Source organism: Lycorma delicatula, chromosome 6 (assembly GCF_047948215.1).
Source record: "Lycorma delicatula isolate Av1 chromosome 6, ASM4794821v1, whole genome shotgun sequence".
NCBI classification, from domain to species: Eukaryota; Metazoa; Arthropoda; class Insecta; order Hemiptera; family Fulgoridae; genus Lycorma; species Lycorma delicatula.
In genome coordinates, this window is record NC_134460.1 from 111,970,552 (window position 1) to 111,992,852 (window position 22,301).

Below are 22,301 nucleotides of genomic sequence, written 5' to 3' on the forward strand. Positions count from 1 at the left end.
TTTTCTCTTTGCATTTTATTTTATAAACTCTTGCTATATTTTTATTACCTTTAGATTTCATATTATTTATTTTATTATTACAGTTTTAAATAAACTAAAAATGTAACAAAAAAAAATTAACGCACGAGCCTTAATTTATGTAATTTTAACGACAAAGTACGTGAAAAATTAGAAGTAAAGATTTGGTGTACATATTACTGTGTGATAGAATAAATAAAATTAATTTTAATTTGGGCTGAAGACAATACGTCTCATTAAAGGAACCTTAAGTTACACCTACATTATATTAAATTATTTACATTATGTTTTGCCTGTTATCTTTACGTTATATAAAATACATTTACGACAATATCTATGCAAGAATATGCAATATCTATAAAAGCGTTTTTCATCGTGACGCAACTCGTCGAATTGTTAAGCAACATAAAAACGCGTATACGGATATGTAAACATGCTTTCTTCTCTCTCTCTCTCTCTCTCTCTCTCTCTCTCTCTCACTCTCTTTTCCTCTTTGCTTACTCATACACATGCGTACACATACTGCGTTGACAAAACACAGGATGGTGACGGTTACACAGCAGCTGGGAGGTGAATCGTAAATGTCACAGTTAACTTTGACAAGTAGCAGCTCAGGTTATTGTCAAGAGAAGTCGTAAACAGAGTTCTATTGTGCTTACAGGCCTGTCCTACCTTTAAAAATTATCATCGACTGAAAAAATGATACGAAACTTTTGAAAAGAAATCAAATTAAATAAATTTCCCAGAATGTCATCCGCGAGTTTTAAAATGTCCCCCCCTAAGTGTAGTTTCGCTTTGTCCCCGATTTTAAACAGCGTAAATAAGCGTTCATCGAATTCCTTAATAGCTACCATAAATTTCTTGTTGAGAAACAAATCTGTCAATGTTAAAAGCAGCTCGCACGTCGTAAATACTTGGGTTACAAAGTGCAATACCCTAAGTTACAGGGTCATGTCATTAATTCCCCTTTTTGTTCTATTTAATGTATTAAGCAAAGGAATAAAGCAAACTAAGATATGAATTCTTAAGACGAAATCTTTTGAATTTTTATTATTATTATTATTATTATTTTATTATTATGATTATTATTATTATTATTAATATATTCAAAAGCATTCTTTCATGCAAATCCTAACGTCATTGCATAAAATAAAAAACATGATAAAAAAACCGTCATAAATAAAATGTATTATAAAATTCATCACTGATCCGGCTTATCACTTCGTGTAAAATACATTAAAGAATGAATTCATACACAAAAAACTTTATATAATTGTAAAATTATTTTTTTTAAATACTTAAAGAAGTTTTTAATCGTATTGTCACCTCAGAAGCTCGATAGATATCTCCATTAATATCTTCAATTCGATTCTTGAATTCTACTTGGCATTTTTTTTCATTAGTCATTATTTCACAATTGTTACCTTTACATAAGAAAAAGATTGAGCTTAAGACAAAATATAATAAGAAATGTTTTTGTATTAGAGGAATAAATAAAAATAAAAAAAAATTACCTGAAACGCGTCTCGAATTTTAAAGTAGTATTTTCAGTAAATCATCGTTATTGGTTTTAAATTATCCTTTTTGAAACTTATATGTTTTGTAAATGTTTCTGTCGCGCGCATCGGTTTTTTTTTGCCTTGATATCACCACATAAGCTTGAAAGCTTGTCCATGTAATATAGAAATAGAATTTTTAGTGAATTAAAAATGCCATGCTAACCGGTATTTGAACCCGAACCCCTCCGGATGAAATACCGAGACGTTACAACTTCACCACGGATTGAATTCTGCAAGAATGAACATAACTTATAAATTAATTGACATATATATGTAAATTAATTTATAAATTATGTATAATTATTTATATATTAGCAAAAAAAAAAATGATATCACATTTATCAAAAAGATGTGTATTATAATATATAGGTAGCAGCTTATTAATTTAATTAAAAATTTTCTTTCAAAATATTTTTATCTTATATAAATTTTTTTACAAAATTGTTTAAAACTTTTAATTAAATATATATATATATTTTTTTTTTTACCTCCGGGACTACCGTTAGGTATTACTTCAGAAGATGAGATTAAGTAGTAATTATGTAGAGTATGAAAAGGTCATGTCTGACCGGGATTCGAACTCGGGACCTCCGGATGAAAGCCCAAGACGCTACCACTCGTGCCACGGAGGCCGTTCAGCGACTACATTTGTAACTTTTCTTTTTACTTCCTTGTACGAAGTAAAGGAAGTATTTTGATCGCGAATAATTTCGGTTTTCTGATTTCAACGGAAATATCCATTTTGACCATCCCTGAATCCATTTTTACTAGTTCGGCGTAATGTCTTTACGGTGCGTACGGCTGTATCTCGCATAACTCAAAAACGATTACCCATAGGATGTTGAAATTTTGGATTTAGGAAAGTTGTAACATCTAGTTGTGCACCTCTCCTTTTGACTGCAATCGAATTGACCAAAAAATAACAAAATCAAAAAAATTTGGATTTTGGATTTTTTCTTAATTACAGCAATAAGTCCTCATTGAGAGCTATTTAACGACATCATCAGTGGTGCTTATTTTCATTGGTTCCAGAGTTACAGCCAATTAAAATTTGAATTAATGAAATATTTGGATCGTACAAGGGGAAGGCACATCGGTTCGAATACGACTTCATTTCCTTTTTCTTAAGTTTTTTTTTTTTTAATTTAAATATATTGATTTATTAATAATTATTAACTTCCGATTGTTAAAAAAAAAATTAGGATATATAAAAATTCAACAACAATAAAAAAAAATTGTTTAAATGTCGCAAGTTATTAATGAAATAAAATGTTACGTACTTTTCATTAAAAAAACAAATGTGTATATATAATTTAATAGGCATACAAGGAAGTCATGTGATGTCTACATCAGATTTTTTTCTATTTCATTAGCCCTAAAACCGAAAAATATCATACTGTTTGCATTTTCTACTAATAGTAAATTTTTTAAATCACATTTTGATAAATATTAATCTTCAAATATGCTCGAGATTTTTGCGGGGGGAATAAACGTGAGATGTATTGTTTGATGTACAAAACAACTGGCTTTTACTAGGATTCGACCTCAGATCCTTCGACGTCGAAATTCAGCTGTTAAACAACTGATCTACGACAAGTTAACCACTAGGTCTTCCCGGTGGGCTAATTTATTTTTGTAGCGTTAAATAAAAGTGCCAAGTCTTAACAGAATTCGATTCCGAAATTCTTCCAGATGAAAAGTTGACACGTTACTATTACAGGCATATAATTTGACTTGTTTGATGCACATGTCTATATCTTAAATCTTCTCTATTCTAAATCTCAAATGGTATAAACCAATTTTTCCGTTTTATATAATTTCATTTTTAAAGTTATTTTACAGATATTTCATATGTAAAGTCAGTAATATCACTCTATAAATTTCCTTTTTCGAAATAAAAATTTACTAACTCTGGGTTTTTAGTTGAAACGAAATTTTGTTTATTCTTATAAAAAATTTTGTTTCAATCCTCTCATGTTTATTCAATGTAACCGGTCGATCTCATAACTCATCCAAACCTTTTCGGCATTCTACTATAACATGAGAACTCAAAAGTTTCTTATTTCTTGTGACCACGTTCATTTTTTAGCACTAAACACAGAAATTCATACAAATGTTTTCGAAACTTTTTTTTTAATTTCGAAATATATTTTTATCACTAACATATTATTTTACTCCATAAGAAAATATTTCTGGTTTGTGCCAGTCTGCTTTTGATAACTTTGTTAATACATCCATCTTTAATAATTTCATCCAATTAATAAAATTCCGGAACGTCTGGAACATTTTATTCCACCAGATTAATATTTATTATAACAATCATTACTCTTATTTTTGTTAATTTCATTACCTTTATTCTACTCTTTACTTTCAAACTGAATTTCTTCTCAAGGTATGATGAATCCATACCATATATTATTTCAAAATGGTCCTTAATTTCAGCCAAAATAATAATATCAAAAGTGAATGTTATCATTTTTATTTTTTTATCTATTAAAAAATCTGATTTCAGTATTATATTTTAAACCATTTCTTTATTTTTCTATTATTTACTTTTTTATTACTTTACCGGCGAATACAGCTAGAATAGCTATATTAAAAGGGAAAGTAATCGTGTAAAAAAAAACAGGTTATCAGTTTTTTGCAATTCTTTACTAGTTTATCTAGATCAAAAAACGTATGCGTATCGCACTGCTTTTAGCCTTATATCTAAGGACTGACCAAACCTATATTCTTCAAACTTGGCTTAAATTTTTCTACACAATACTTTAATACTGATCGTATTAATTTTTTTCTAATTTTTTTCTAAGGGTAGGGATATCACGAAAAAACCAATTTCGATTTTCTTCAGAGGCACTTTAGAAAAAAATTTACTTTGGCAATTTATCTATATTGAATAAAAATAAAAATAAAAAAAAACATTCAAAAAATCAATCTCCATCTTTTAAAATTGAAATGTATGTGGTTTTTTTGGTCTGTTTCCCTTCGGTTTTATTTTTGTTTTTTTAAATTGTTGAAATTTTATATATATCCTACAATAAAAAACTGTAATTTTCCAAAATTGTACACCTCGGACCTTAAAAATTGAAAAGTTTTTTTTTTTTAAATGTTTGCGTTCTTATTTTAGACTTTAATGGAGAGGGTGTTAGATTTAGAAAAAAACTTTATTTAAGTAAATTTGGTAAGCTTAACCTATCTATGAATATTTTTAGAAAAAATTTGTAATTTTAAACTATAGACAACTTCTCTTTCTTAAATACGTAAGAAAAGATAATAAAGGTATAATATATTCATAGTTTTTAAATAGCAAAATAAAATTCCTTTGTTCTTGGCATACCAGTCCAGAAATTATTTTTTAGGATGGATATATGTCTAGCGATGAACCAAGTCAATCAAATTAGAATTATTATTAGGTTTTTCTAATAGTTTATCGGCAACCAGTATTTTAAGTTCCTACAATAGCGTCTTGTGTGACGTCATACGTTTTTGTGCGTATGACTCCTTATGTGGTGGAGAGGTTAAAATGCATGTAATTAATTTTGAAAGTATAATTTTTAAATAGAGTTCTTAAAAAATTCCAAATTATTTCACAGAGTAAACCTAAGTTTTTTTGTTGTTGATTTTAGATATTAATAGTCGATATCGGTATGTTAACTAAAACATTGTAAAATAAATGAATTTACAATTTTTACAATAATATTTTTAGTCAAAAAAAATAAATAAATAAACATAGTGTGTTATTCTGTACGGTCAACAGAATATAATTTTAATTAAAAATAATAACAGCAAAAATTAAAATACAAAACAAGATACTTTCTATGCGCAATTATTTTCATAAAATGAAACTATTGTACAGATGAGTTCTTGAAAAGAAGCGACTACATTCCATTATTGATGACACCGGAATGCTTTTTGAAAGAGAAATAAGTTTAACAACAGAAGTATATTTAAACTTCATAAATTTTTCATCATAATATTTATTTATTTATTAAAATATGAAATTTTATTAAAAAAAGAATAATAATAATAATAATAAATGAAGCAAATATTTACGCTGGGAAATGCATTTCAACCAAATATATATCTTATGAACCCATTACAATGAGATAAAAAGGATATGATAAATAAAAAGAATGTGACAAATAAATTTGCATTTCCTGGAGAAAGGATGAAAAGAGTTATTTATTTATTTGCATAACGAAAGATACAGCAGAATAGAAATTTTATAAATAAATTGTAAACTTTAAAAGCACGAGTTTGCAGAGAATAATAATATTTCGTAATATTTCAATGAAGTCATAAATTATTCAAGATCATGCGATTATTTAAAAAACCTTCCTATCTAAACAAACATAACCTAAAAATAATCGCTGTGAAGTAAAAAGATAAAAAGAGCAACAACCCTTTTATTTATTTTTTTATATTTTTTTTATTGAGTAAAGCAAGAAATCTGTAAAAACTTCAAATCTTCGATATTTCGTATTTGTACGGGCTACATGTATTCAACATATCCGACGGACCTTCGAATGGCGGATAAAATCTAAATAAAAATTCGTATATAAGTTTTCCCTGAAGTTCAGAAGGAATTCATTTCGTTCAATAAATAATTCAATTTTGCAAATTAACGGACAAAATCTCCTCCCTCGTAAAAGTGTTAAATGATTAAAGAAGGTATTGAACATCAATGAAACGATAAAGTCTTTTAACTTAAACATATCAAAAACTTCAATAAATAAAATGTAATTAATAAAAAAAATTAACCGTATTTTCAAATATTTCTAAAATAAAATAAGCTTTTTAGACAAAACATATTTTTCACATTCTAAACAATAAACAAAGATAAAAATTTCAAAAAATATTAGCGGACAGTGTTTAGTTACTGATGAAAGATTAAAAGTTTATTTAATAAAATAATTATATCTGAAATGTTTAAGCTTTAGTTTTCACAAACCACAAAAACGCAAAAATAAGTGAGATTATTCTTTAGTACTTTGTTCTTTATTGACTGTTCTTTAGGTACTATGTACCTACTACTGTTGGTTAGCTTTTTCGTTACTGGTGTAAAAAACGTTTTTGCTGTATTAATTTAGCCTGTTGAAAAAAAAATCACACGACTGCAGAACATGAAAACAGATAAATGATATTGATCTATTATTAAAAAAAAATTATGAACATTCGAGATCCAAAAATAAGAAACGTTCTTGCAACGGTCTTTTATAGAGGTAGAATAACAACATTTCAACGTATTAATTTCAAAATAATTAAGAAGACAATACGTAAATGATATGTAAAATAACGTTTAGTGATATATTATACCTTCTTTATTTGTTTGTCCTGTGTTCCTGAATAGGACTGTCAACGCAACCCTAACGCGTTTAGCTTATGGACAAGATGCTTACAGGCAGCAAGCAGTAGCCTGCTCCGTGGCTTTGGTCATTCACTCCCCTTCTTTCTTTACAATTTAAGCCTTCTGCTCAATACAGCTGTTATATTATAATACACCAACAGAAAAGCGGTCGAAAGAACAGCATACTTACCGTCTGTTCGTTTAATTCTATAAATTTACGTAACAGTTAAATAAATGAAACATTTTTACAATTTTAATTGAAGAATTAAAAGAATATATATATATGTATGTATATTAATTTTATTTAAAGTCGGTAACTTTGTTTATATAATAAATAGAATGTAGTTAAAGCATAAAGTACTAAGAATATAAAATATTCTGTATATCTTATAATAAAATAAAAATTAAAAACATTTACCTCCAGTTTTGTTTATCTAAAACTTTAAAACTTCCATTCTAAAGCTAAACTTTCCCGTTATTCAACTTCTTAAATAAATTCAGCAGATATATAAATGTTCTCTCACGACGAATATTAATCAGCCAAAACAATCCAACTTCAGATTTATCTGACTGCAGTCTGTAAAAAAAAAAAAAAAATAGAGTAAAGTATAAAAAGCCAATTTACTAAATAACTATTTGGTATGGATAGTAAAAAAAAAATTATATAATAATTCCACATTTACCCGCATAATTTTTTATGCATAAAACTGATAAATTTTGTTAAAATAAGTATAAAAAGTTATAAATTTATAGTAATAATAATAAATTTACGGAAAAAACATGATAAATATTAAATCTATTCCTGTCTGTATAAATATTAAAATTACTTAAAAATAACTTCGTTGATTACTTTTGTTTGACTGTACATTTGTTAACAAACTTCTCTCCTGTGTGAATGTTTATGGTTTTGTAATTCAGGAAACTTCTCGTTAAAATCAGAGTATTTTTTTTTAATCCTATTTAGGAAAGTACTTCAATAAAATCAAAGATAAAAATTAATAATTAAGTCAATTTTACATAATTTAAATTATGAATTATTTATAAAAATGATAATTGATAATTTCGTTTTCTTTTAAATAATCATATATAAATAAAGAAGTAATTAATTTTATCTAATTAATACGCCGATACATCCTGCGGTTATTTTTTATTTCTTATTTTAGATTAGATTTTAATAAAATATCTCTATTCTTGGAATTCAGTTAATGACGAGAATTCTAATGGAGTTTTATTGCACATCATAGAAGCACACGAAAAAAGTATATTAAGTAAATTTTTATAATTAAATTACACAAATAATAGCATTTGTATCTCGTTTCCTATGTTGTTCCAACATTTAATTGTTTTAGTATAGTGATCTAAACATATTACAGATTTCGAAGATGTATTCCAAAATTATTATTTATACTCATTTTAATAATATAATTAGCTAATTTAGGATCTAGATTTAAACAATTAAGTAAAAAAAGAGAGAGTGATTCAATAACAAACTTTCATTTTTTAAATGAGTAAATTAAAGAAATGGAATCAATGATATTTGATTTCAAAAAAAAATCCTTTAACTAATACTTCAGATAGACGTTAAAGAACTTAAAATTAAAGTAAGATCTAGAATGTGGTTTTTAGTTAAGATCCGATGAACTTAGTTAAGTACATTGTTAAGAAATATAATTTTTTACAGATGAAATAAGGATATAGTTCATAAAAATCTATATACGTTCGAATACATTTATTTTAATCAAATAATTCTTTTCTCTCTCTCTCTCTCTCTCTGTGTGTGTCTGTGTGTGTGTGTGTGTGTGTGTGTGTGTGTGTGTGTGTGTGTGTGTGTGTGTGTGTGTGTGTGTGTGTGTGTGTGTGTGTGTAGAGTTTTTTGTGTGTGTATGTGTATAGTAGTAGTAGTAGTAGTAGTAGTAGTAGTAGTAGTAGTAGTAGTAGTAGTAGTAGTAGTAGTAGTAAGAGTAGCAGTAGCAGTAGCAGTAGCAGTAGGAGTAGCTGTAGCAGTAGCAGTAGCAGTAGCAGTAGCAGTAGCAGTAGTAGCAGTAGTAGTAGTAGTAGTAGTAGTAGTAGTACAGCTGATGTTTTGGAACAAACAAGTGAAAACCAAGTCAAAATAATTTCCACTTAATTTTCTCTTTAGAGAGTATTCAGGTGATTTCTTAAGATAATTTCCATTTTGGTTTCAAAGAACCGTAGCCTTTTTTTCCTGTTTAGACTCCGGGAATCAGGTATTACTTCAAAGGATGAATGAGGACGATATGTATGAAGTGCAGTCTTGTAAAGTTTCAGGTCGACCATTTCTGAGATGTGTGGTTAATTATAATCCAACCACCAAAGAACACCGGTATCCACGATCTAGTATTCAAATCCGTATAAATGTAACTGCCTTTACTAGGATTCGAATTTTGGAACTCTCGACTTCGAAATCAGCTGATTTGTGAAGACGCGTTCACCACTAGACCAACCCGGTGGATTCAATGAACCGCAGCCTATAAACCCTTAAACATCATTATATTGATACTTAAACCATCTAATATTCTATATTAAAAGGATCAATTATTTTATAGAATTTAATCCACCGATCAACATCTAAAACAATTTAAATTCCTTAAGGTAAGGTATCAATTATTCCATCTTTCTTTTCTAGTACGATCGTTTATCATAATCAAAATGAAACGTCTTTGATATCATTTTATTTACAAGATGTTTAGTCTTTACTTCTTTTGTTATCTGATTATAAGTTACCAGCTACAGATTCAGTTTCTTTTTTATCGTTTTGCGCATAACAATCATATCCGACACTTTTGAATTTGTATAGTTCAAATACTATACAAAAATCCTTTGCTATATTCGCGCTTCCAACATTTTCTGTATAATTCTGAATACACAAAATAAATTTCGGCAAAATAAATCCGACCACTTTTAAACTGAGATTTCTAGGAGTCCCAAATAAATAGTAACAAACTTAGACGTTACAAAAAAAAAGTTAAAAGAATGTATTATAAATAAAAGATGTTGAAACAAAGAGAAGCCGATAAAAAAGTTAGCCGTTCTAAAGATAGTTGTGCAATATACATGGTTGTGAAATACACATCAAAAAGTGTAATATTTTGATAAACTGCGCAAAAGGGCTTAAAAAATATAATTAGAAAATTTAATGTATTGAACAGTAGACACACCGGATTATTTAACTTAGCAAATGGACGGAACTTACGCACACCCAAAAAAAAACGTTAGATTAATACTTATCTGCTTCAATAAAATAAACAACAGACTCCTAACAGATATTGGCCAGATTAATTATTGTAGAGGAGAACTCGCTCTAAATAAATGGACTAAATACAACAATATCCTGTTTTCTGCGACAATGTTCTTTTTTCCAAAGAGGAAAGCTCTTAATAAGATTATTGCAACTAATAAAACTTAAGGAAGCCCACGGAAAATCTAAGGAAGCTTTAATTCTTGTTAACAATTAAACTTTCCAAAATTTAAAGATAAGAAAATATTTGTAAAAGGTTCAAGTTCCTTTTCAGTTAGATTTGGAGGGAAAAATCGAGGCAGAACCTAGAAAAGTTAAAAAATTAATACTAATAACATAAAATCAGCAATTATACTGAATATTTCTTCAACTGTGATGTAATGATAAATATTTTCTGCTTTAGTGCTCATCTGACATTTATTGTCAGTGATTTTACTGTGAAAAATATACAGTAACATATCTATGGCTAAAAAGTTGACTTTTTATGCGTTCATTTTTTAACGTTTTCAATTTCTGGAATTTTCTATATTTAAAATTAAAATTTTTAAAATCCTATATTAAAATTTGTATATATAAAAATATCTGTTTCTATATTAAAAATTCCTATATTTAAAATTAATTCTGATAAAATTTATCAGTTCCCAAATACTGTAATTTTAAAATGTATAGTATAAATTTTAATTTGGCTAGATTTCACGAACGATAAAGATCCTTTAATTAATGGCTGAAAAAACCAAATAGAATAATTAATTTTATTAATGCCACACAGAAATACAGCTATTTGAATTAAAGATCCGCAGCTACAGACCGCAAAGTGTGAACGTAATGAATGGTGTCTCTGCCAAAGAGTAGATGAGTTGATGCATCGGTACTAGGTTCAAAAACTGTTCTCATTTATCCTTTTTCAAAAGATTTTCTTTTTAATAGTAAAAGAAACAAGAATTCGGTAAAGGATATTAATTTTACCAATAACTTTCCCGTAAAAGTTCGCGGAATTAAAAACAACGAAATTGTTTTAGGAATCGATAGTGATGGAATTGTTTCGGATATTGATCGATGGACTGAATTTAACATAGAATATTATAGACGGTTTAAGTATCAATATAACCACGCCTAACCAAAACTGAGTATGCGATGAATGGTTACGGTGATGAAATAAAGGATTTTAATAGGCTGTGGTCCATTGAAATTGAAAAAAGGTGATTACCCCATATAGAGACGATCATGTGAAAATTATTTTTAAGATAACTTAGTCAAACTTGTATTAAGAGAAGATCATATGAATGTTATCTTAAGAGAAAATTAAGAGGAAAATATTTTTATTTTTTCCAGTTATTTACTCCAAATCACCAGCCTTACTGTGTGCGTGGGTGCGTGCAGACACTATAAATTAATACAATACCTAAGTAAAAAGACTTTGATTGATTCATCTTAACATTATTAATTTTTTTCATTCGTTTAAATACAAAGTATATGTGAAACAAATGTATTTGTTTTGCTCAAGAGAGCAATAGTAGATTTACAAATGAACTGAATTTAATAAAAAGAAATTTTTAAAAATTTATTACTAAATATTCCATTATCAATAAAATGTATTATCTTATGAAGAGTTCAAAATATGAACTGTTTAAAAAAAAATGTGATATGAACCCACATGACTTCCTTGTACGCCTATTAAATTACATTTTTTAATTTTTTTTTAATTAAAAGTACTTAAAATTTTATTTCATTAATAAATTCTGACATTTTTCTTTTTTTTTGTTATTGAATTATTATTTATCGTAAAAGTTTTTTTTACAATCAGAGGTTAATAATTATTAATAAACCAATATGTTTATTAAACCAAAATCTAAAAGAAATTAGATTTTGGATTTTTTCTTAACTGCAGTAATAAGCCCTCATTGAGAGCTTTTCAACGATATATCACAAGTGGTATTATTATTATTGGTTTCAGAGTTATAGCCAAATGAGATTTTAATTAATGAAATATTTAGATATTAGAATGGGAAGGCATATCGGTTCAAATCAGACATCATCTCTTTTTTTAATTTATTTGTTTTTTAACTTTTTTTTTAATTTAAATATTTATTTTTAAATAAATAATTAAAAATAATAATAAATTAAATAATAATTAAATAATAAATAATTAAATAATAATAATTAATAAATAATAATAATTTTTAAATATTTATTTTTTATTTTTTATTTAAATAATTTATTTATTAATAATTATTAACCTGTGATTGTAAAAAAAGATTTCCAATAAATAATTATTCAATAACAATAAAAAAAAAAAAAATATGAAAAAAATCAGAAAGTGAATAGTGAAATAAAATGAATAAAATAGTGTAAAAATGTGTATATGATATAATCTAAGAGGCATTATTACGTATGTGTATATGTAACAGATTTGGTGAAACATCTAATTATTTAATATTAATCGAAAATTATAATTTAGAATCGTATTATTTTTTTGATTTTTTAGTTTAATTTTTAATTTAATTTTTGTGGAATTTCTGTTTAATTTATCTACATTAAAGTTAACTACCGAGTGACTGAAAAATAGACCCTCATAAGAACAACATATATACACTGAGGCATACATGCCCCATTCAATTTTTTAGTTAATTACTCCTCTGATATTATCGAATAATATTCCCCCTAAGTCGGAGTTAATCATCATTTCGTTTGTTTTTTGTTGCCAGTAATTTAATCGCTCTTCGGTTTGATATAATTCGTCTGATCTTAATTTATGTACAAGTTCTCTAGTTTTCAAATTTTCTCTCTCTTTATATTCATCATCTCTCTCTTATTCTTTGTATTCTTTCCTTGATCTTTATATTTTCTTACTCTTTAAATTTGTCATCTTCTCTTAATCTTTTTATTCTTTCTTTGTTTACATTTTCTTCCTGTTTATTTTTTCTGGTTTGCAGCATGTTCTTCCTTTTTATTATTTCTTAGGTTTTAACATTTTCTGATCTAGTAATAAGAGTAATAAAGAATTTTTACTCTATCTTAATATTTCATATAAGATTGTTAAATTAATAATTGTATAGATATTTGATATTAATAAAAACTAATATTTCAGCAATTTTGTAACTGTCCACTTTATTAAACAATTGGAGGATCGTATCTCACTTTCGAATGAAATAAGTTTAAATGAAGTGCAGAAAAAAATGTGTAGTTTTTAATAGACATACAAAGAAGTCAAGTAGTGTCCACATCAGAATTTTTAAAATAAGTAAATAAATGCTTTATTCAGATCAAAATATAAATTATACATTTTATAGTTCATATCAAGCGTAACAGGATTATTGTTCTGCTGAAAAAAGATCTTCAATATTAGGTAAATAATGGAAACATGTGAAAATCTTTCATTAGGACAGAAACACAAAGTACTTAGTTAATGATAGATTGAAAAATGGTTCATTCATATTAAAAAGTAAAAATAATAACAATATGAAATAATGATGCAATTATATGAAAATAATATACAAATAAAATCGGTACAGAGTAAAATAACAATTTTGAAGCCATTAATTGATAAAAATACGTATTTAAGATAAAATTTAATGAGGTTTCAGAAAATGCTATTAATCTAATAAATATTACTTTAAAACATGTAAAAATTGATTTTCTTTGAGAAACTACTTCAATTAATTTATAAATAACATTCGGGAAATCTTTTAAACAGTTTAGTTCTCCTTCCTTCCTTTACATTTCCACAGATAAGCCTAAAAAGGCATAACTGTCTTCTAATACTAATCTCATAAAATTTTCTCTTTTAATACTTATTTATTTTTCATAAACTACTTTTTCCAGTATGCTTTATCCTTATAATCTTATTAGAAATAATCGACATGTACTTTTACAAGTACGAGTATTTCGATTCATTTCGAAAATTTTCACCTAAGTTCTCTTATTTCGTCGAATTTCTTACATCAATTTTTTTTAAGTTCTAGCTGGTGCAGCTTTTTTTTCCAAGGATGTCATAGTGTTCGTTTCCTTCTTTTTACGATTACATAAGTTTCGCTTTCATGTCACACATCAGCGAACAGTTCTTTATAATAATTATTACAATTTTTTTATAATTATAATGATGAGGTTTGTAATAGTAACAATAATAAATGGTTAGAAAACTTATCAAAGGCAGTATGATTACGCCCTTTATCTCAGATCGTAAGACGTATGAAATGGATACGTTTGAAATAGGTAAGAAGCCGTGCTTAAAATATGAGTATAATTTTATTGCTTGACTCATTAGTGTTCTAATATATTATTATTGTTATATTCAAAAGGGCTGACAACAAAGTTGTTATATTTTCCTGACATTGAATATTTATTCTTACATATTAGAAAAATAATTATACAAGAAAAAGTTTTAAAAATTCAAAAAATTATTTTTTTTTACTTTTTTCTGGTTTCCCACCCGCACGTAAATTTTTTTATTTGTTCACGTTTACTACAATAAATGGAAGGAACTACAAAAAAGTTCCACTGAAAACTGTAAAACCAATAAGAAGTTACCAAAAATTTCTTTTTTAGCGGTGGGGGTAAACTATGAAGCAATTTTATTGTAATATTATTATTAAAAGTTTTAATAAACTAGAAAGAGTTTTAAAAAAATTAAAAATTTAAGTTTTTAAACTTTGGTCGGCTCTCCGACTCCCAAATAGTTTTTGGGGCTCATCACTTGCACTGCTACTACTCTATACGCTTAGAAAGATAAAAACAAAATCGCTTAAAAAATATTCAATAAATAAAAACAGTTTTTTTTTCGATTTTTGAGGAATGGGGAATTTAGGGGCAATTTTTTTAAAATGGTAACATAAGCATGTACGCAAGAATTGAGCTTAATATAACGTGAGGTAATATTTGAAAAATTTTGAGAAAATTGACCCCAAAGAAACTATCTACTCAGATATTGACCCTAAACTTTTACCGACAAATTACCCCATAAGTGGATCAAAAAATAAGGTACACTCTTGCCGTGTTCTTGAACTGAAAGGGATATATTACTAATGTCTTGAGGTGGCAGCACTTATGTTGTTGTCTTCACGCTTCCCCAGCAGCAATTCTGTACAACATTTCAGTACGTGTGTAATGTCGTTTTCAATAAAGCGTGTCCTCTAGAGGTTTCGTCCAGCATAGAAGTGCGTTCAGTAGTCCGATCTTTGTCGGTAAAAAATTACAATTGTTGTGAAATTCATCACCAAATTGTTAAGGTATTCGGTGAGAATGCAATGTCACGTCCCATGATCACAAAATGGTGCCAAATGTTCAGAAACGGAAAAGCAAATGTGAGTGATGAATTGCGTATTGGTCGTCCAACTGCAAACAAGACGGGTAACACGGAACGCGTGAATCAAATGATCTTGAGTAACCGGGGCATTAAAATTAAAGAAATTTCAAGTGAACTTAAGTGTGTTTGCAATTATTTACGATTAGCTTCGTTACCGTAAGATGGGTGCACATCTGTTGACCGACAACCACAAACATCAACGTTTTGCGTTTGCTCTTTCTTTTCTTCATCGTTATTCCAGGACTAGTCCAGTTTTTTAAACAAATCATCACAGGGGATGAAAGCCGAGTGCTTCATTACTCCTGAGACTAAACGAGCATCACATGAATGGAGACACAAAAATTTTTCCGCAGCCAAAAAAAAGTGAAAACATTTCCAAATGTTCGAAAGGTTACGCTGACAGTCTTTTTCGATTCTGAGAGAGTTGTTTAAAGTGAATTTATGTCCCGAGGAACAACAATAAATGCCGAATCTTACTCTGAGACTTCATAAAAAAATTGTATAAAGCCAATAAAGATCTAAAACCCGGAAGATTGAGGAACGGGGTCGTTTTTCTTAACGACAACAACGCTACTCCTCATTCAGCTCATGTGACAAAAGAGTTACCGCAAAAATTCAAATGGGAAGTGTGTCTCATCCGCCTTACAGTCCTGACCTAGCACCCTGCTATTACCATCTGTTTGATACTCTCAAGCGAGACCTTGGAGGGGAGCGTTTCGCTAATGATGATGAACTGAAGGAAGCGGTCCTTAAATGGTTGAAGGAAACGACGAAATTTTTATGAGAGAGTGGAACTGAAAAACTTGTCACAAGGTATTTAGAAAAACTTTGTGATTATGTCGAAAAATAGATAAAAATATGTCGTTTTTGTTCAATAAAAAAAAATGGTTTTATAAATATGTTTGTTTCATAAAGGGGGTGTAAACTTTCTGATCGTCCCTTATACAAGAGTATCTGTTCCAAATTTCATCAAAATCCGTTTATCCAGTCAAACGTACAACACACGCGCGCCCGCGCGAGCGTACGTAGGAACATTACCCCCCACTTTTTGGGAGGGGATAATGATGCAATATCTCGACGTTTGTCCCCCAAGGACATAAACGCAGAAAACTGCAAAAAAAAACATATTTTCCGATAATTATTATACTTTCCGACCTACAGAATACATACTCTGTATTTTAGAGAACTTTACAACCCTTCACAAAAAAAAATAAAAATTTCACACTTTATTCTTTTCTAAAATTTTATCTGAATTTTAATTTTATTGTATAAACTTTCCTGTAAATTTTATTTCGTAAATAAATTATGTATTTTAAATTATACACTAAGTTTTACCCTCTTTTGTGATTAATTTCCGTAGTTTTCTTTTTACAACATAGCTCTTACTTATGATGCCAGGAAAGTAAAATTCAAACAAATGAAAATTTTGGTTATTTTTTAATAAACTAAAAATCGCTTTACATGAATCACCTACCGGCGTCAAACAGATAAGCACATTTTTTGCCCTTAAAACTCGTTCTTACTTTTTGAAGAATATCCAAGATTTAATGTCATTATAAAAGGAGAAGTATACCCAAGCGTAATAAATAAGTAATTATGATAACTTTTGCGACCGATCAAAATGCTTTAAAATGAAACATATAGATTGGTTTTATTAGAAAAAATATTCAATTCAAGAAATCGAGATCATCGTATGAAATTTTTTCTTTTATTAATAAAACGGTCAAAAATTTTACATTCTAGTAACAAACATACTAATTATTACCAATAGCAATACAAAAAAGTCACAACTAAAATGAATGTTTTTAATGTCAACTATCAGAAACTAGAATAGCAAAAGGTATAACCTAATTGAAAACCCGCAGCCATTCTGTACGTCTATATTACCAACTCGGGAATAGGAAATACGATCTGCAGAATATACTCAGTATTTTAAACAACTTTACGACCCTTCATAGAAAAATTATAAATTTCATACTATACTCTTTTCTAAAGTTATATCTAAATTTAAATTTCATTATAAAAAATTTTCGTGCCCTTTTTATGAATTTTATTTGGTAAATAAATTATATAATTTAAATTAAGTTATATACAAGTAATCACATCTATTCTTTAAACATTTTAATTTTCAGATATCTTAATATTTAAATCATCTTCTACTTTTCAAACCAAATAAAAAGAAGTACGGAAAAGAAAATCGGGAATATCTTCTTCAGAGATATAAAAAATGAAATATCACTCGAATAATTTATTTAGATAAAATTCGTTTAAGTTTAATATAACGAAAATGTATTCAATTTTTAGCAATAAGGCACTTTTATCTAAACCATGCCTATTGAGTTAAATCATGGCCAGTCATATTCGCATATGTATATATTCTAATATTTTTCTTCAAAGTATATATATATATATATATATATATACTAGCAAACCCGGCGTTGCTTCGCTATTGCTAGAATTGAGTGTATATATATAGATTAAATAAACACAATTGAAAGTTTCATAAAAAAATTACCAAAATGAACATTACGGAATTAACAAAATTTAACCTTTTCCTTTTACCGTTTCTTCTATTTCCCCTTTCTCCCAATTCCCATTTCTTCCTTTCCCTTTCTCATTTTCCGTATCTTTTTTCTTCTCCTCCTTTCACATATTCCTTTTTCCCATTACAATTTTTACCCCTCTTCACTTTCCACCATTTTCTCCTTTTCTCCTCCTTTCCCCTTCATTCCCTCATTTTTCTTTCCCTGATTTCCCTTTCTCTTTCCCTTCTTTCCCCTTTGGATTTATTTTTCCTGTTTCATATTTTCTCCTTTTTCTTTTTTCAATTTTTCCTTGCTTTCCTTTTCCAATTTTCATTTTTACATTCCATTTATCTTTCCCCGATTCCTCTCTTCCCTTTCCACAATTTTCTCCTTTTTATCCCCCTTTCTTATTTCTTTCCTCATTTCACTTTCCCTTATTTCCTTTTCCCTCTTCTTTTTTCATATTTTCCCGTTTTTCTTTTTTCTCCTTTTCTTTTTTCTCCTTTCCCTTTTCCATTTCCTTTTTTCCTTTCCCCTCTTTTCCTTGTTTCTTTTTTCCATTTTACCCTTCTTCCCTTTTTTCAATTTTCATTTATACAATTTTCCCTTTTTTTACAATTTTCCCTTTCCTCCTTCCTTTTTAACCCTTTCCCCTTTCCTTTTTTCTCCTTTCATCTTTCAAATTAATCTTGCGACAACGAAAATTGTGCTGGGAAATTACACGATTACTAAGAAAATCTTAGTTTTTACACCGCACGCTAGACGTAGAATTTCCAAGGTTATTTAAAAATTAAATATCTATCTTTATACTTAAATAAGTTATTTTCGATTGTTTTTAGAGATTAAATACCAATTTATGTTAGTTGAATATGTTCTTTTCCAAGGTTATTTAAAAACACACTATTGTCGTTTAATAAACATTTAATTTCAATAACAAATACTGAAGTCAATAATTGAGATAAAAACTATCCTATCTTTTAAGTTAGACCAAATTACAGATAGTTACGAAATTTGATCAAAATCGGTTCAGTAGTTTCGAAGTTTATCCCGAACATACATTGTGACACGAGATTTTTATATATATAAGATATATATATACACGAATACATATATTTTTTTTTCATCTTAACGTATTTAGTTTGATTTCGAGAATTTAAATAAAATCATATGAAAATGTGATTATGTCGCCAAATTTATTTAGGTTACTTCTATCAGGATAGACAGGATTTTAGTAATAACAATCTAAGAAATATATTTCAAAGTGACTTATAGACCTAACGTAAATTTATGAATCATTAATATATTTTTATACTTGCCAACAGAAGTTTAATTCTAACTACAACTAAACTTACGTTGAAGAATTGTTGGTCTTAAAAATTGATTACATAATTATATTATATTATTTAATTCATTACAAAATCATTTCAAGAAATTTTTCTTTCTATTTGGACATAAATAGCAGTTATTCTTTCACTAATGTATTTTTTATCCTAGTATTATGATCATGAACATCTTTCAATGGATATTGTTATTTGGATTATTCTTATTATTCAATGAATGGTTTTACAGATGAAAAAATGTCAGACCTTACCCTGTAATCATACCCGAGACTAATTGATGCAAAAATCAGAACGTTCACCACATTACACCAAGCTTACGAAACAGATTCAAGGTATTTAGATCTGGATATCTACATAAGAAGACAGATGTAACTGTTTTCAAAACAGCAGTCATACCATTCCTTCTAAATAATTTAGTTCAATCTTTTTTTTAATAACAAATAAAATGTTGTTCACTCCATACCATCGAATGATTTCTTAGCAAATCATAATAAAAGAGGCAAACCTATCGTACAAACATATTTTACTAAACTTTTTTCCTGTTTTCGTCTAAGGAAATACATAGATTTTCCACGCTACATCCCTCTAATATTTTTTAACATCAGGAAGGATATTCGGCTGCAAACATCCAGATTAATCACCGAAAAACTAGAATGGTAATTAAAAGATGTAAAAATTAAGTGTCTATTAAAATAAAATACACATAACTCAAACGAAAAGTCAAATTAAACTAATTTTTCACTTTAAATTCCGCATTGACGTGATTTCGAATAGCATACTACGGAGCATATTTAACATTCTAACCCATAAAATTCTCTCAAATGATGATACTTTTTAATGGAAACTTTTATGACTGCACATCTTTCTAACAGACGGATATAATAATCGATTTTATGATGTACTCAATATCTTTTGAATACACGAAAAAACTAAAAGTATCAAACTCAATTCAAGATTTATTTTATCATGAGAAAAAAATCTTAAAACACTTATTAAGATGTCATATACTGATCGACAAAGAGCAGAAAGGAGTTGGATGATGTACTACTAACCATTGTATAGATATTAGTCCGTACTTAATGTGATCAAACTAAACTGACAAAGTTTCGACGTTGCAAATAAACACCAGTATGATGTACACAAAAAAAAAATTAAACAATTTTTTTACATTTTAAACAAAAAAAAAGTAGTTCCTTATTTGTTAATCAAAAAATAACGCATAATATTTATAATGTTATGCGTTTTGAGCGTTAATTAAAGAAAACGTTATTTAAAAAATCAATTTCACTTTCACGTTTATTTCATTATTTATGCTGATCAAACATTGAATATTAAACATATTTTATAAATGAAATAGGCTGTAAACATTGATTTGAGTTCATACACTGAGCAACTAATTTTTATTTCCCATCAGCAAATACGACTTGTAAATATGGCTCTTTCTTAAGGAATATTCTAAGTGGAATATTTAAGTATATGGAGTATTTTAAGTAATAATTAATAAATAAATAAGGAATGTTTTAAGTATATGTCCTAACAAACATACAATCTTTTGTGGTGAATAAAAATAATTCCATTTTTTAGTTCCTTGTACGAAGTAAAGTTCGTACGTACGTACGTATGTGCGTATGTATCTCGCATAACTGAAAAACGATTAACCGTAGGATGTTGAAATTTTGGATTTATAAGTGTTGTAACATCTACTTGTGCACCTCCCATTTTGATTGCAATCGATTGAACCAAAAGTGTCCAAAAAAAGCCCAAAATCCAACAAAAAAAAAAATTGAATTTTGGAATTTTTCTTAACTGCAGTAATAAGCCCTCATTGAGAGTTTTTCAACGATATATCATAAGTGGTACTTATTTTCATTAGTTCCAAAATTATAGCCAAATAAAATTTTAATTAATGAAATATTTGGATCTTACAAGAGGAAGGCACATAGGTTCGAATCAGACTTCATCTCCTTTTTTTTTTTAATTTAGATATATTGATTTATTAATAAATATTAACCTCTGAAAAAAGATTTTCAGAGGTTTCTTTTTTTCTGTAAAAAGATTTCTACGATAAAAAATAATTCAATAATAATTGTTTAAAAAATATGAAAAAATATCAGAAGTTATTAATGAAATAAAATTTTGCGAACTTTTCATTTAAAAAAAATGTGTATATGAAACTTCATAGGCGTACAAGTCATGTGGTGTCCACATCAGATTTTATTTTTGAAATAGAAATAAAAAAATTTATTTGATAAACTATTTAAACAATATAGAGTTAGCAGTTGATATTATTGTAAAGCAATAAGGATTCTAGATTACAAATGTTTTCAGAAAATCACTATTTAAACTTCACGATTGACCAAGTAAGGTAACTAGAAACGTCCTTTCTGTTCGTTATCAAACAGTATCAATATTTTAACGATATAAAAAGCGTATAATAACTGCATACCTTTGGAAAATTTTATTACAAATTTTATAAATGAAAATAATTTCCACTAACATAATAATGACTCGTAATTTTAATTATAATAAATTAACTATAATAAACTTTCTTTTCAACTAAAATATTTTAATTAAATTTTTATTCATTATTTAACTAATCTTTACCACAAAGGCCAAAGAAATAATAAGTTTTATCCCGGTATTCACAGAATTGTGAGTACATGTGAGGTAAGGAGATGAAAAAAGGCTGTTATTTAATTATATTCCACGTAAGATAAAACGGGAAGTATTATCAGGTATCCTTTCTATAAGCTAAATTAGATTAGCACCACTATATAACAGTAAATAAAATACGAGGAAAAAGTGTAAATGAGAAAAGTGTAAGAGTAAATGTGAGAGTTATAAAAAGAAGACAGAATGAAAGATGTATGCAACAAAACTACTAAATTACAAAAGTGAGAGGTGTGCGGTATAATACTCTACATCACTACTCGGTTGACCAAGTACCATTG

The 22,301-nt window shown here is 27.6% G+C and overlaps 1 long non-coding RNA gene across 1 annotated transcript in view; it reads right to left on the minus strand.

Moving 5' to 3' along the window:
* The window catches only part of LOC142327012 (uncharacterized), a 273,168-nt gene that overhangs the window by 209,477 nt on the left and 41,390 nt on the right, over window positions 1–22,301 (minus strand). The window contains exon 2 of the long non-coding RNA XR_012756892.1: window positions 7,343–7,501. This is a non-coding gene — a long non-coding RNA (uncharacterized LOC142327012). The remainder of the gene's footprint in view (window positions 1–7,342; window positions 7,502–22,301) is intronic.